General features: G+C 36.9%; 1 protein-coding gene across 18 annotated transcripts in view; it reads right to left on the bottom strand.

The window, feature by feature from the left end:
* DLGAP2 (DLG associated protein 2) overlaps positions 1 to 17,303 on the bottom strand; it is a 454,541-nt gene that overhangs the window by 321,526 nt on the left and 115,712 nt on the right. For 3 of the 18 annotated variants that reach the window (XM_064650410.1, XM_064650408.1, XM_064650403.1), the window contains exon 1: positions 5,467 to 5,896. The exons of 13 other annotated variants lie outside the window; for them this stretch is intronic. The gene's annotated coding sequence lies outside the window, so the exon portion shown is untranslated. Of the gene's footprint in view, positions 1 to 5,466; positions 5,915 to 17,303 lie in introns of those variants that run through there. 2 more of the 18 variants (XM_064650409.1, XM_064650413.1) reach the window with 2 other exon arrangements.

A 17,303-nucleotide genomic window follows, 5' to 3' on the forward strand; every position in this document is an offset into this window, starting at 1 on the left:
AATATTTCTTTGGCTGTACATCTGATTTAAGAGGTTCTTACTGGAAGTTAGTCTTACTCCTAGTTCCAGATCTTTTCCTAGATCAACCTAACTATCATCTAGTGTGGCTTAAAATGGAACTGTGACACAGGACATGCAAAGAAAATGGAATTACACACACAGACAAAAGAAAATAATTCATAAAAAAGGCCTGTTCAGCTTGTCTCTGCATGTTTTTGAAATATAATATCTTGTCAAAGCTATGGTTTGGAGTGTGGCCACAGAAAGAGCGAAGTCAGCACAACCGAGTGCACTTCAGGCAGGGAGTGGGAAGGAAGAAGTGTCTGTGGGCAGGATGTGAACCTCTTCAGATGGATCTGCTAAAGGAATAATGAAATGGTGCCACAACTTAAGTTAAAATATGGGGGAGATAAATGCTTAGATGGCAGTTCAGAGCAATAGCACAAATTAATTGTCTAATTGTAAGGTATAATTTAAGCTTTTACTAAGTCTATGAAAATGTATATGGACTACATATTTATGAGGAAGATACCATTGACTCCATATAATCAATAACATCGAGAGTCCCCATGACATTTAGCTATTTAGCCTGCCAATCTTTATGATACTACAGTATTATTCCTCTTGGTTTAAGATGTTTTCTCTTTTCAGCTGCTACTATGCCTGCACAAATGGGAAGCAGCCAAATGATTGCAGTGAGGAAACAATGAGGGTGAATAGATACAAAATGCTGTCAAACACACTAAGTAAACAGAAAAAATACGCCTTTAATTTCTTTAGTTTCTTTTAGTTCTTTCCTGCTGCTATCAGCAGTCAGGCAGGGGGAAGGGATATGAGAATAATTGTTCAAATGACAACTTAAAGAGCCATTGATAAAATTTATAGGACTAAAAATGCGTGAAAAAAACCTGAGATTAAAAAGTAATTTCTGGAGAAATGTATAGAATAGCCTCTGAGTTTTGTGCACTTTCCTAGCCATGAAGCTGATGTGAACGGTGAGGGATGTGAAGTTTGGAGGAGTTTAACCCAGGCCTCATCTCTAAGAGTGCCAGCACAAAGAATAGCTTTCTAAGAATAAGCACCTCCTAGGTGCCTGATTCCCTCAAAAACAAGAACATCTGAACTGTGCCCACTTCTCAAAGCAATGCTGAGCTCACTTCCCACTCCAACCCCACAGTACAATTTCTGTAGGAGATGAAATAGCTCCGTTTGGGTTTCCTTGTCATTATGTGGAGGAGCAGCCACAGTGAGGGAGTGTCTGTGGATGTGTGCTGAAGTAACATATGATCACCAACACCTGCTTTCCTTTTAGATCCTTGGCATTCGAAGTGCAGGACCGTAGCGGAGTCCTGGCAGAGGGTACTACCCGATCCTACAGGCAGGCAGGCTGCTCCCTGGCAGCACGGCCTGCAGAGCACAGTACCTGGCTCACCCAAGCCACACGCTCACCAGCCATGCCATAAATATTCCTGTGCTACAGGAATATTTATTTCAACATGCCTGGCCTGCCCTTGCCCCTCCTCTCTCCAGGGGTAAAGTACACAAGATCTGGAAGTGCTCTTCCTCTTTGTGAACTGCTGCGAGATTTCTGCCCACAGGAGCAGCACCTGGATCTGACAAGCAAAAAGCAGCCTGACATTTTCTGGCCTCTGTTATTAAATGGCGCATAGCCCTTATCATGATCCCAGTTAAGCCAGTAAGTGTTTTGCCATCAGCTTCAGCAGAAGCATGTTCAAGCCCTAGATACCAAGGATTTGATGATGGCAGGTCACCTAGAAAATGTTGGTCTTGTATCAAATGTCAGATAGAGTGCTAAGAACTGGGAGGACAGACAACACATTACTATATAGATCAGCTAAAACTTGAACCGAATGACAAAGAATGCCTTTTCTCAGAGAGCATGGAAACACATGTTCCTTAAGTGATTTTTCTGCTTTGGATTTTTTTCTCTATTTGTTTTGATGGGCAATGGTCACCTTTAAATCTTTGACTCTGATATTGCAAGTAATTATTGCTACCACAAACACTGCAGTAGCATTTATTATTTGCCTATCATTTCTCTGAAGATGTTAATAGTAACTATGATGCAGTCTCACTCTCCTTCAGTAAAAGAAATGTACGAATTACTATGTGGTTTTCTCTATATATCACTAAGTGCTCTACTGTGAGGGTTGTCTGACAGTAACAGACTTGTTACCCTATTTGTACCTTGGTAATGTACTCCTAAGAGGAATTAATAGCTTGCTAAGCAGAACTACTTTGCTACTTTCTGTTTGCTTTGCTGGCATTGACACTGTCCTGTACCATTTTCAGGCTTTAATATCAATTTTGCAAGTGCATCTGTCAAAGGCAATTAAATTCTATGACAGATATAACTCAAATTGGACCAATCCATGCAAATCTTTCATTGTTGCGGGTATGAATATTTTATATTACATAACAAGAAACTAAAAGCAATTCACTTTAATTTAGCCATGGTGTCTTCAATCAAGGATGTGTGGGTTTGTATGTACTCCAGCCCTTTGCACCGTCCTTGGGCAGAATTTTTAAAGTATATATGAACAGAAAAAAAGTGTATTCCTTGTGGTATTCAGAGAAAATGAAGGTGGCATTTACAGACCTTGTGCTATACTAAACTCTTGTGATTGAACAGAATTTTCTTTTTAAAATTAGTAAAAAAGCCAGCTAATTTCCCTTATTACTCTAGAATAATTTATTAGGATTTTTTTAAAATAGGAATGTGGATCCCATATTCTTTTCTTTGTGTGCACACTTAACTCCCTTTATATTCACATCAGAGACATCTATCTGGTCTCATTTGTACTACACTCATGAAACTTGATTGTACAGAAGTCCAGTTATTTGTGACGTTCCCTCATGTACTCTAGCACAAATTCGAGGTTTTCTCCTCAAAACCAGAACCAAATTATCAACTACATAAGCTTACTGCAATGACAAAGGTAAGAGCCTAAAATTAAGTAGAGAACTACAAAACATAGAGATCAAAAAGTTTTCAGAAAAATACAGCTGAGATTTCTAATACATTGGCAATAACAGAATGCCAAAAATAATAAGGAAAATCTATGGAGCATAACTAATACGATGTAATCTATGTTACAGAGTTCTATGATTCCTGGATATATAATTTAAAAACTTATTAGATAAAGCTCAAGTGGAACATCGTATGATCTGTTCAATGACCCTTTCTCCTTCTCTATATTTTTAAATTAATTTAAGAACTCGATATACTGTTTTAAAGAAAATGGATATGTTGCTTTTATTTATATGCCCTGCAGTATGCTTATTGCTCCAATTATGTTGATTATCTTTTCTATTAATTTTAAAGTATTTTATTATTTATGAAAAGCAGCTGCCAAATCTGCTTCCCTTTAGTGGGAAATTATAAGAGATGCAAAATTGGAAAAAAATATTAATGCAATTTTTTACATAAAATTTCAAAATAGGTGGACTAAAGCAGTGACTACACACTAAAGCAGTGACTACACAGTAATTTCTTCATTTTTGTTCTCCAGAAGATGGACCCTGCAAACCGCTTGATATTTGAAATTTAATCAGCTAAGCTACATAACAGTTATATATCTGAAACACAGAGCATGCAATTTGGCCTCTACACTCAGTATCTGCCACTTTCCTTCAGCTTTCGCTTATTAAGCATAAATGAAATCTGTGAAAATGTCTTCATTTTTCTAGATCACTTTAAAAAGCATTTGCAGTGAAAAAGCTTCCATGAAACATATTAAGTAGATCTCATTATGCAACTATTTGGACAAAATAGCCTTTATTCTGTGTATTTTCTTGGAAAAGCAAAGGAGAATGCCAGGCACAGTGCTGATGTTTAATATGCTCATGTGTTGAAGTACCTTCACCTGCCTGCTAGCATTTTAAAATAGCATGTTTCATTCAAAAAATAATGGCAGTACTCACCAACTTTGCTAAACACACTGATTTTTAAACACCTAGCAAAAGTGTTGTTTGACTGTTTTCATGTTTCAAAAGATACCTTTTAAAATTTACTGCACTGGGCACTACATGCTCATGTTGGTCACTTGTTGCTAAATAAAAAGGATGTAGTCTGTCTCAAGTGACAGGAAAACATGACAGATATGGATTCACAGATATTATCAAATGCAAGAACTGATATTAATGCATGCCTGTAAAATAATCACGTTGGTACTACAGAAATCAAACCTTCAAACTTCTCCACAGAAATAAAAAAGCAACTGTAATTACAGCTTGTGAATTGATGACAGCCAGCCTGAGCTTTTATTGTTATTTCATACAGAGCCTGCTTTTTTTTCCTTTGTGGCTTTGTTCCTGCATAAACTTCTAAAGAGTGAGCTATTTTACCTGCACATCAGAAACCTATACTGGCAAATACAAATTCATTGATTTTTTGGATAGGCATATCCAAAACTAGAGGGGTACTCCAGGAAAAAAGAAAACCCCAAACCTCTACTTTTGAAAACTTTAAGCCATGAAAGGGAAAAAATACATACAGAGAATACTTCCCATATTGAAACATTTCAAGCCATTTGAACACTGTTCACTTGCTGCAAAGTTGCCAATCCTAAAAGCAGGATTGAATGAATTTTACTGAAGGAGACCCAGTAACCCAGTGATCTTCCAGACCTCTGCTGAAACGTAAGTTTCTCAAAAAAAAATTCTTATATCAAATCAACCCTTACTGTACAATTAATGTTACCTATCCGAAAGAGTGTGTGTGTGTGCTCACAGCACATTTTTAAAGCTCTTTAAAGAATATTTCTGTTTGATGGTATTTTTTGTTAGCAACATTTCTATAACGTAAGGGCTCCTATCACTGTGCAGCAAATATGTGGGGTTTTTTGCTCTTATCTCATGTAGTGCACTTGATAAGGAGTACTACTGAATCTTCTGCACACTGCATTACAAAGAAAACTGTCTTTCTGTAAGGCATTTTCTCTCCACTGCTTTCACATAAAATAAAGGCTCTTGTAGCTGGATGTATCTGAATGTATTAATACTCAAATAAAAACTGAAACCCGTCTACTTTATCTGGAGTATAAATCCCCGAAGATTCTTGCCTTTTCAATTGTGTTTGCTGTAACAAAGGTTAACATTGAACTGAACTTATCGTATTCTAGCATCACATGTTAAGTTCCAAATCTCTGTGTGTGATCTATTTTCTTTTCTATTGTTGAAATTAGAGAATAGATAAAATTATGGCAAAATTATTAAAAATAACACAGCAAAAGCATTTTACTTAAAGACAGTTCAAACCTATTGCTTTCATGAGTAGGAAAAAAAACATGGTGCAAAGTACTGGGGGGAGGGAAGGGAAGAGCATCTGTTGAAAATTAACTACTTCAACATTAATTAACACATAATTTTCTACCTGATGAGCTGGTGTTGTAGAAAGTATAAATTGAAGGCACAAGAGTAAGAAATGAGTCATCTTTGACTTACCGTATCAAAGACTATTGCTGTACTGCAGTCAGCATCCAAACACAGAGCATGAAGCTTCTCACAAATCAGAAAAAATATACAATCAATGAACAAATAAAATTCATTGTAAAAATAAAGGCCAGAGATTAGAGTATGTATCCAAGGATCTGGTTAGTCACAGCTTTGACTAGCCTGCTACAGAGCTCTGCAAAACAAGTATACTGCAGCAGTGTGGCAAGCATAGGATTGCAATGCATGTCCCATATATTCAAGCATAATAGAAAACATGGTCTGGAGCTTATTCCATGTGGAAGTGGGGTTTGTTTTATGCAGGCAGAAAAAAGAAAGGTTCTTTTCCCACATAACAGAATTAGAAGTGAAGATTTTTCTTGATTATTGTACACAATAATTCCCCAGGATATCAATTACATAAAGCAGGTGCCTCTGTCTCCTGTTTCCCAGATAAATGCCTGTAATCTTATTTCACAAATGATCCTATTTAGACAGGAGCCACCTATTGTGATGATATCATTTGCTCTAGTATCCATAAATGGGCAACTTCCTACAAAACGTCATGACTACTGACGACACAAATTTTTATAATATTGAGTGGGCAGGGTGGTTGATTGGGTCCCATCAATCTACAGCAGCTTCTGCTGATGTGATATCATGAATCCTGCATAATCATCTAAAAGACTGAAAATGAAGAGACGCATTAAACCTGTCTGGTGGAGCTCATTAAAAAAAAACAACAACCCCACACCTAAAACTGGAGAAAAAAATCCTAGAGAGGTAGTAAAGGCAGATGAAACATAATGACAAAGCAGCGGCACCTTTTCAAATGCCTTCGGCACTCCCAAGGATACTGGTAGATATGAACAAAATCACTCTCAGTTTAGAAGTGTAGCTGTCAGTTTCTTTTTAACAAATAATAAAAGACTGAATATTCTCTTTCCTTGCAAATGCAAAATATGCATTGACAGCTAAAAGGACCAGTGCTTCAGTGATGCACAAATTAGCCACTCTTAGAGAAGATTTTTCAGAATTAGCAGCTGCTTGTCACAGTAGCTTGGATTATGAACTCTGTATCAAAGTACCCTTGGACTGTTAGAAATCCAGTCTGCTAGACAGGCTTGCTTCATGCACTCGTTACATGGATTTAATTTCTTACATCAGTGTGTTCTTCAGAAAAATCATTCAGTTAAATATACATATTTGGGAAATGCTATGATGCAGATAACTGAAATTAGTTTCCATCTGCCTGCTTTAACACATAGGGATGTGAGGAGAGTTAAAGGTGACACAGCGTTCACTTGCCTACCCACCCTTTCCCCAAGGGACTCGGTTGTAGCTAGAGGCTAAAGCAAATTGCTTAAGAACTTCGTATTTAATACTTTTCCTGGCAGAAGTTGGTAAGAACTTCAGAAAAAGATCTCCTGATTAAAAAAAAAAAAATTACCTCAGGGCATTTTTGAACAGAATCTCCACAAATCTTGGTTTAGTTATTCCTGCTTTGAACAGACTGAGCTGCATCTAAACAACTTCTTAATACACAGGAAGTATTACACATGTAACATTAGGATCCATCCACATTCACATCTGTACAATGCTCACCAGAACACCAGCCAAGCTGGGGTTTTGGGGAAGAATACTTTAAAGCTTAAAAGCACAAAACCCGAGAGGACTTGTATATAATATACACATTTCCACTGATGATTTCCACCAAAACAGAGTCCACTTCTGGAAACCCAGCCTGTCCACTGTAGACGGTCCTTTTTATACCTTGCCTTTACTTCATAGTATCTTTGGGCCAGAGACCTCTACTAAATTTCTGTATTACACGTAGGGAGGGTCCAAAAGGCAAAGCAGTTCAAACGTTAATAATAAAAGCTATTCTTTCAGAGCTGACTGGTACCAAAATGACTCACTTCAGGTCTAGATGGGGTGAAAGCAAAATCTGAGCACAGCATCCAAGACACAGCCATGCTGTCAAAACAGAGAAGTCAATGTTTTTTTCTAAAAGCACTCTAAAGAGAACTCCTTCCTCAGAGATTGAAAACGATGGAGAAAACAATTTCCGAGCACTGCATGGCCATTTAGATACAAGCATTTAGATATGAGCAGGTTCTTTCCTTCTCCCTCCTGTGCTTGTCTTCAAGATAACACCAGCTGATCTTCCCAAATATGCTGTCTAGGCATAGAGTGTAGCTTTGACTCCGGATATCATAACCCCTACATTTCAGTACTGGGTGGAAATAGAAAAGCATATACTCTGTGTGTCCAGATGGTATAAATATTTTCCACGTGTTTCCATGACAAAAGATAAAGATAACACAAGAAACAGTTAGAAACTAGAAATGTATGTGAGTGTAACTGAGATTGATGGTCCAGAAGTTTCTCTCTTGGCTAGATAAAAGCTGCTGAAATGGAAGTGAGGAAAAAAAAAGACAGAAAATATCTTAAAATTCATTACTGCTTCATCAAATTCAGTCCTGCCTTGGGAAACACCAAATGTCAGATTTTGTTGTTAATGTACAAAGACTTCTAAGGCTGTTCCCAGGATGCAGTAGGAAAGCATTCATTTTCTTAAAACAGTATCTTTTTCAGAATCTGACCAAAGGATATCACCACTCTTCCTTAACCTAGTTTTGAGCTTACCAAGGACACAGTGATGAGCTTGGAGCTTGTTCCCATGCAGAGGAGGATGTTAAACATGGTCCAGTGGAAGATGCCCTGATGGTTCTGATCTTTTCTTAAAGGCTTCTGGGCTTTATAAAAGATAGTGCTAAAGAGAATGGACTGTCATTCCCAAACAGCTCCCTATTGTCTAGGGAGATAGGGTGACAAAATATCCCAAGCATATTACTGTCTCAGGAAGAGCCTGAAGGATGAGTCACTCCATGGAAGGGAAAGCTGTTGTACTTGGTCATGGGGAGATTGTCATAAGCCACATCTAATACTAAGCAAGCACAGAGGACATCTGATAAAACTACAGACCACATAACAGAATATTGTACCCCTCTTAAGTTCTTTCCATTACATTTGGGATCTCTTAAGTACCCTGATATCCAAAAAAATAAATGTCCTTAAAGCACCTTGAAATTCCTACTGGTCTTCCCTTTTTTTTGGCTTATTCTTTCTAGCATAACTGGAAACTAAATCTCTCCAGATACTAGGGCCAGCTGATAAATCTGCACATTCCTGGGTAGAGAATAAGCAGACTGGATCTTCTTTAATGTCTAGGCTTTCCACTAATAAGAGCTGAAACCTAAATTATAGAACACCAGTGGATTATTGAATCTCGATTCTGAAAGGTAGGAGACAGAAGGATGCTACCTTCTAAAACACCTACTGATATTTTAATAATAATTGCTTCAGTTAAATGAGCTTGTCTGCTGATTTGAGTAGCAAGGAGCCCTGCCAGTAAGTGTCATTGTAACTTATATTAATTAGTGGGGAAACACTAAACCAACAAAAAATTATGCTAAAAAAAATCTTGCAATGCTCTCCTTTTAGACTGCAAACAACAAACAGTCAGTATAAATAAAAAGTGAATTCTTACATGTTATCCTTTTCCAGAAGTAGAGGAGGAAAACAGCTACTGCATATTGTGTGATGCTTCTTTTAATGGTGCTACTCAGGTCAGCCCTTGTGCATGTCGATCAACAAGGATCACACACACTAAGAAAAAGAAAAGCCTTATAAGAACTTGCATCTCCACTTGTTTCTAAGGCAAGCAAACAGGAAAATTAGGCAAGAGTCTTGGAGAAGGAAATTTTAGTCTGCTAACCTTTCTAATATTTGCAGCCAAGATCAGAAATGCTAAGGGTTAAAAAGTGTATCCCCATTCTTTTAGCCAGCTCTACTTGTGCCTAAATCTCTTGAGGAGCTGAACTGAACTGATGGGATCCTTTGGACAGACATTATTACAAGATGCATCATATTGTTGTACCTAAGCAAAGTTTCTTCCTTAAATCCCTTTGAGAGTCGTCACTATTGCTTTTAAACAGCACTGTGGAAAACTCAAAGGGAGTTTGCAGCCTCATAAGGCCAAATGTAATTTGTCATAATGTAGAAATGTTAATGAAGAATAATCTGCAGTTTTTAATTACTTGTCAAAATCCTATTACTCAACAAAAAGCCAGAAATATCTATTGCCAATATTGCACCTAAATAAATTCTTAAGAATTATAATCACAATAAATTATTACTTAATGCTTGAAACAATCAGGAAAAAGATCTGTTCACAAGCTCATTTCTATACCACCAGCTGCAATGCTGGTGTCCCAAAAAAACCCCATGAGTGTTCATTTTATTTCACATTCCATGAGAATACAGGTGTAAAAAAATCTGCCAAATAGAAAATTACATTTTCTGATAGGAAACCACATAATTTTCATTTCCACATGAATGTTAAAATAATTGAGAGCAGAAATTTTAATTTTTTTTTAAGAGGGGCTTTGCTTTGGTTTTCAAAAACAAAAATGTTGATCGATAAGGGGTGACCATGATTTGCATCTAGTGTCTCTTCTACATAAGTTATAATTTTTCTTGAGATTGGAAGAAAAGGGTAAAAAGTTCTACTTGATGTCATTCTGTCTTTGAAACTGTGTATTTTACTAAGTCATTTCCTTTTCAGTGGAACTCCCCATTGCTGTGAAAGGCAGCTGTATTGAAACATTTATAGTACAAAAGGTTGTACAAAATAATTTAATATAAGCAGTAAGTAAAACTTTCTTCTATCATAGACCTCCATACTGTAGGATGCCTGATGGTTTTCCAGAGAGGTTGGTAGGCTTCATCCTTGTAGTCCAAAAATCTAACTCGCTGAGCATTTCAGATCAGGATTCTCTATAAATTGTGGCTATTGTGACAAAACATTCCCACTGGCAGACAGGAGACTTATCAAGATAGTTTTTTTCATTGAAGATCAAAGAGCAAAGCTATGGTATGGTCATAAACCTGTGACATGAAAAAAGAGGGTTCTTCCAGGTTAGGATGTCATAAATTCTTCAAATTCTGATATTAATAAAGTGGAAGATGCATCTGTGAGCAGGACAGCTTTGTCAACTCCTCACTCATTTGGAGGCAAGACTGCAAAAGCATCCAGCTGCCCTTCAATGCAAGTGTTGAAGAAGAGCAATAACAACAAAGAGAAAGATAGTCCTGAAACACCATATACCAATAGTAACATCAAAAAATATAACATTAATGCCTTCTTTTAAAGAAAATTAGTTTCCTTCAAAATTTTCACTTTTTGCTTCTTACCAACATCTCCGGAGGGCTTAATTTAGAGGCTTTTAATAGCCTACCCTTTCTTTTTTTTTGTTTTCAGAGCTTTCAGCCTTTTCTTTGCAGTAGCATTTTAAGAATGTACTCAAGAACTTGGTATCTCAAAATTTTTACAGGAAATGAAAAAGAAACAGTAAACACCTGGCCTCCCTGTAGATATGCACAAGCTTAGAGCAGTTAAGAAGCTTCTCAACTTTGCACTATTTAATTTTAACAAACTTTATAACAGTGGCATTATTTTTACCAAACCTACAAAATTTTTCTCAGGTAACATTGCTTCAGAAGCCACTAGTCTGAGAATGTTAGTGTAGGCTTTCTGAGCATTCTTGTTTTGAGTAAAAGTAGTTACTAGTGACTTGTGAAAAATAAAAGGCTTTAATCTTTCTATCTTTTTGTTTACCGATCTATGTCTCGAGTCAAACACAGTTCTTTCACTTGTAGTCCTGTGTTCCTTGCCTTGACTTCCTCTTCCCCTTTTCATTCTCCTTCCCATTTTTCTATGTTCAAATAGACAAAAAGTGATGTGAGACAATTTTTTCCTATCTGGCTTTAGATTTTATGCACTTCTGATGTCTTTGAAGGATGACCAGTAGACTCCATGACAAAACTGAAGGTGCAGCTCTATAAAAATCATTCTAGAAACTATGGAAAAAATATAACAAAGAGGAAGGACTTGAAGATGAACACATCTCACATCAAGAAATCTGTTGTCCCTTGGCAAGCTGGAGTACCTAATACATCTTCAAGTAGTACAGTTGTATTGACAGTTTTTAAATGTGATTAGTAAGCAGCATTTCAGGGAAAAACACTGAGATGGGACTGCAGGTTTATGACATGCTTATATCAGCTGTGTGTAAGGAAGGAAAACATTCATTTTATCTGAAGCTTGAACTTCCATCATTGATGACAATAATGAAATGCACAGATAGCAATGGCAAAGACTAGAATTTCTTGGTTTGAGGTTTTCCATCTTAAATGCATGGTGTAAATGTTTGCATGTTTGCACAGAGCACTGTAAACAACCGGGAATAGTTTGCTCTTATGTGTTAGGGAATTCAAACAGAGGTACAATATCTTTCTGCACACGTGAAATCTGTACAGCAAAAAGCTTGCTATTTGCTTATGCTCAGGCAAAAGTACTAAAATTAATAAGATATTGGTAAGTACTGAAACTACCAGCTTCTCAAGCTTCTCGTTAAGCCTTATCCAGTTATACAACTTGAAGTCAAAAATATCCCAACTAAAATGGTAAGATTGAATTCCTGGAAATAATTATCAATACGATTTCCTCTCCTTACTTCTGTATTGAGTTTAAATATATATATATATATATATATATGAAGATACATGTCTTTAAAAAAAAGAAAGTTAAATAATTAGAAAAAAAAATTCTTCACCTATAATACAAGCTGATCTTCTGCTTGAAGAGGAAAGGAGGATCTGAGGTTTTAGTCCAGGCAACATGAAGCCTAGACGTTGAGATTTGGCTTTGAGTAAAGAAACAAAGAAAAATCACTAGCAAAAAGCAAAAGCAGATAAACAAGATTTTGGGGAAGGAGGAGAGAGAAACGTGACAGCAGCTGCAGATAATTCAAAGGCTTTCTCAGGGTCTGGTGAGCCCAAAGGAGGCACCTCACACAGTGAGGCTCGAAGTGGAAGCACTGTCTGCAAGTCATAGCCAGGAGAAAGAGACAGCCTACAAGGTCTCATTAACATTTCTTGATTATTTGCTAATAATAACAATGTAGTCTAGAGTGTCTAGTGTGTAAATAAAATTCTGCTTCACATAATTTTTGCATTGTACCTCCAGTATACAAATATTACAACTACGTAAACCCAATATTAACTGTATCCTGTGCTGCAACAGCTGAAGTACCAGGGTTTGGATTTTTTCAAGTCAAAACATTCTGTGAGGTTTGACATCTTGTTCAGGTCCTTGTTGTGGCTGATACAGAGTGATCTGCGATGACAAGCTTTGTTCTGAAGGTGAAACAAAGTCAAATTCTGTAACCTCACATGTTGCCAAGAGACAAAACAGTTGTCTTCTGGCCGTATCTCATCACAGGCACTGCCACTAATCCATTTCCAGGCATCACAGCTCATAAACTCAGAACTATTATGGACTCGATAAAGTCAATCAATACATTAGTTAAGTGAGTTGGAATGATTTAGCTCTTAGGGAAAAAAATATAGGGCTCAGTGTTACTCATTGCTGGTTTTGAGCATCTTGGTATAATTAATCCCAACAAAACCATTCGGACAAACACACTTAGCTTGTCACATTCACTTGAAATACAATCAGGAAAACAAAGTCTTTTTGTTTTTGTTTAAATAAATTGCAAGGACTTCAAAGCAAGGACTGATTGTTACCACCTGTTTTACAAAAGCCTCTTGAAGGGCTCTTCTTCTGAGACCCTACTTCATACCTGTGCAACAGCTCAACAAGAATCGGGATTTTCCCCTACAAATTTGAAAAGTCAAACTCTAAATTAAGAGTGTATCACTGGTGAGTTTTTAGAAGGTGGAAAAGCCCATAGCACTTAAATGACCTTTCTGCAGTTCCAAATCTGAGCTAGATATAAAAGCATGGTGCAAGGACAATGGGAGGAAAAGTAGTACACTGGATGCCACAATATACATTAAAAATAGATTTTGATGTAAATTCTCTTCAATCTTACATGCTAACTTAAAGAATAAAGGTAAACAGATGCATGTATTTACACACAGCCAAATAATCAACAATGTATGTTGATTTCTCACAACCTTTACAAGGCCTCTTTTAGGAAATAATTGAATTCGTTTTTTAGAAACAAAATAAACTATAATGCTTCTTTTTTTTTGGAGAAAAAAATATTCACAATATGGGATAGAGAAACTGCTTCTTTGTTATAAAAAAATGCTGAATACTTTAATGAAATTATATAAAATACTCAATATTGTAATATTCAATACTCAAATATATAACAATTTCATATAATAGCAGTTAGATCTTCTGCCTCCTCTATCAGCCTAAATTTTCATTTCAGGGAACCTCACTCCCATCCCAAAAGAAAGTTTCCAAGCTGGCATGTACTACAAATTCTAATACCTTTTTTTTAGCTTGAATAAATCCAGAGACTTGTAACATAAGTGTAGCAGTTGAAATGTGCAGTGAAATGACTGTTTAGAATGATTACTAAAAATAGTTAAGCAACTTCAGCCATTGCAAACAAAATAGTAGAAATACTCTTTCAGTAAAATATTTCTATAAAGTTTCATGTTTCTTGCAGAAATACAATGTGTGCAAGATTACTCATTAACAATGGAATGGAGGAAGAAGTAAAATCCTCCAGCAGTAGTTTAGAAAAGATTATCTCAGTATATCTGTAAACTGGGTCTTCTTTAAGGGTGGCTGAGGGCCAGAAAATGATATGACAAAAATGAGGGTATCACTGATAGATTATTTAACCCTGCCAGCATGCAAAAGAAAACACCAGCAATAACATTAATATTCACAGTGGCACCCTTTAATGCTTTCATATTTTAGATTTGACCTTAGTGAGAAACTTCGCAAATGATTGTTTTGTTCCTGTGATTCTAATTTTTTATGAAAGGACAATAACATCCCTGCATCAACCCTTCATTGTGATTTTCCAATGAGGACATACAAATGTTTGATATCTAGGATTTTGCGGTCTAGAACTGAAGCACACTGGCAAAGCTGATATGTGTAGAAGTCACTATGGTTACTGCCTACACTTTCTTTGCCTCCAATAAAATCATTCATTTCCATAAGCATTAAAATTCACCAAATGCACCAAAATTATTCAGACAAAAAGAATAATCTCTTTGGTTTATAAGCGTCTTAGCTGTGCTGCTTTTATCTGTTTAAGTATAGACTCTGAGCTGAGGCATATTATTACGCATCTGTGTATAAGAACAATTATTGCAGGAGAAGCCTTGCAGTGGAAATGCTTTGTAGACCCCAGCTTCAGCAGTGTGTGTGGAACAGCTGTCTGCTCTTGGCCAGTATAAAGCTGAAAGCCAGAAAACGCTGTACAGGATGCCAGAGGAGAGGCACTAGCAAGGCAAATTCAGATGAATATGCTTAGTATTATTGTAAATCTTTCCAGTACTAAGAAAATTAAAAGTTTATCTTCCATGGTTAAGTTCCCTGTCTATTCTAATAAGAAACAGTTATACGTAAAACTGATTTTTTTTTTGTTTGCTTTGTCTTATAGCAATCAGCATGATTCTTCCTTTCAGTATTCTTACATAAACATCAAACTGGCTAGAGCCTGTAATATTTTCTGAACTCACTGTCACGCAGTATACCAAGTTCTTTAAAATTGTGTCCAGTGGCTGTGTCCTCAACAGTCACCAAAAACCATTTCTTAGTTTTATCCTTTTACTTCAGGTAGATTTCCACTTAAGTTCCTCCCAGCACACCGAGTGATTTTGCTCCCTGCTGTAGCTGGTTATTTAGACAACCTGCCTGAACCACCATCGCCACTCCTCCTACATTTAAGTAGCCTATTTTTCCTCTTTTCACCTCAATACCTTCTTATGGCTAGTTGCTTTTAGTCACATATCTGACAGATATCAATGCACTCTTTATCAGTTCAGTTATTTTCCTTTATTTTTCCTGTATGTGATTTTGCTGATGATCTCTATAGGTGAAAGCTCTTAATATTACTCTTCAATACACTCACTGAGGTCCTTTCACTGAGAACCTTTTTCCCCTTTTTCAGGAAGGGCACAGTGCTCACTGCATACAGAACATGCAGGTAAAATACCTGGAACCTTAAGCAGGACTTACACTGAACTTTAGCTATGGTTTGTAGAAAAGCAGCATCATCAGAGGCTTATTCGTGCTGCTGAGACAGGATATAGAGTCCCCTCAACACCCAAATCTAAATAATCTCTTCTAGCATTGCCAGCCCCAAGGACTCAAGCAACACCCCCAAAAGTAACAGATGGAGCTTTTCCAAAATCATAAATACTTTCTTAAAAGATAGATATGCAAATTGAACTTGATACTGACTTTTTAGTTGGTTGGGTATATTCAGACCAGATGTCCAACCTGTAAGAACCCAGAATACTGTCTGTCATATCATTACTTTCTTAACTGAACTGAAAAATAAAGCTTTTCCCTGTAATCTCTCACTTTCAGAATAACAAACTTTTGCTAATGCATTAAATATCACATGAAACAACAAACCAGCAGTGGTCACTTTTCATGTATCATTTCCATGCATGGAACCTAGATGCATTAAAGAGGGAGGAAAGTACTTCCCAGAAGTTCAAAGGACTCAGCTGTTGGTTTAAAATAGTCAGCAGTTTCTATATAAGTCATAGAAAATATTGAACAGTTATCTGTTCAAAATTTTTCAACGTAAATGAGAATGTGGAAAACATTTTTCTTCTGATGAAGTCTTAGTAAATGCATGTGTCCAGGTTTTGACAAAAACAGAATAGCAGTTTAGTGGGAGCTTATAAAACCTGTGCAGCTGTGGAAGAAGAGTACACCAAAAGGCTGATATTTATTAGTAGAGTGCTACTCTGACTTTTAAGCTGTTTTCTGTGACGCTTGCCTACTTACTTGTGCTCCTGTCTTATTTCCTGGGAGAAATGCCAAAAAAATAAATTGACCTCTCTATACTAACTATTAAGTATGTCACATCATGCTGCTTAAAATATGTTACAAGCTGGTTGGCACAGAAACACATTTTCTTCTGTTTGGGAACACATATACCCAGTACAATGAAAATTCACTGTCCCAGCTTCTTGGGAACCCAGCAGTCAGGCCTAAATATGGCTTCCTATAGGTGTTCAGCTGCAGCATTACAAGCTATGGAAGAGCATCTTATCCCATAAATGAGATAATTTATAATGGGACAATATTTAAATTGAGCATAGACCTTGCTCAGATTAAATTAATCCAAATTAGGGATCAAATGACCTGTAAAGCTATGAGTTATGCTTTAGAAATCATTCCAAGCTGAAGCACATAGAAGACATGCCCCAACTTTACCTAAAGCACAAATGTAGTGCAGATTTACAATCACAGCAATTGAGTACACAGTATAAAGAAAACACAGCTATAAAAAAGTCATTTTCTTATAGAATACAGCTGGTGGATGGATTTAAGGAGACAATGAAGATGCTGAGGAACAACAGACTTCTGTAGGCCTTGAAGATGCCAAGAGAAAAAGTAAGCTGCAAGGGGTGAACAAGGAGAGGGAGCAGAGAAAGCCTGAAAGAAAATATCCAGGGATGGGAGCAGGGATAAAAGTCTTTACTGTAAACAAGGAAACTGCCCTTCAGCCTATTCTGCCATCCCCACGTCTGTAAGAAAGGTAGAGGAGAATTTGTAGTTTTTACCCACTGCCACGCTTGAGCCAGACACCTGCTTGGCTTCAGGGCTCTGCTGACCAGCCCTCCAGGGACATTGCACCTTTGAGACTTTATGCTTGTAGCAGCTCCGCTGTAACGCAAGTAGACAGCTCCATCTAGAGGTAAATATCCTCTCAGCTAGTGAAATGGCATCATTGCGACTGAAATATCTATTTCTTCACAAGGCAGCA

The sequence above is a fragment of the Pseudopipra pipra genome, chromosome 3 (assembly GCF_036250125.1).
Source record: "Pseudopipra pipra isolate bDixPip1 chromosome 3, bDixPip1.hap1, whole genome shotgun sequence".
Lineage (NCBI taxonomy): Eukaryota > Metazoa > Chordata > Aves > Passeriformes > Pipridae > Pseudopipra > Pseudopipra pipra.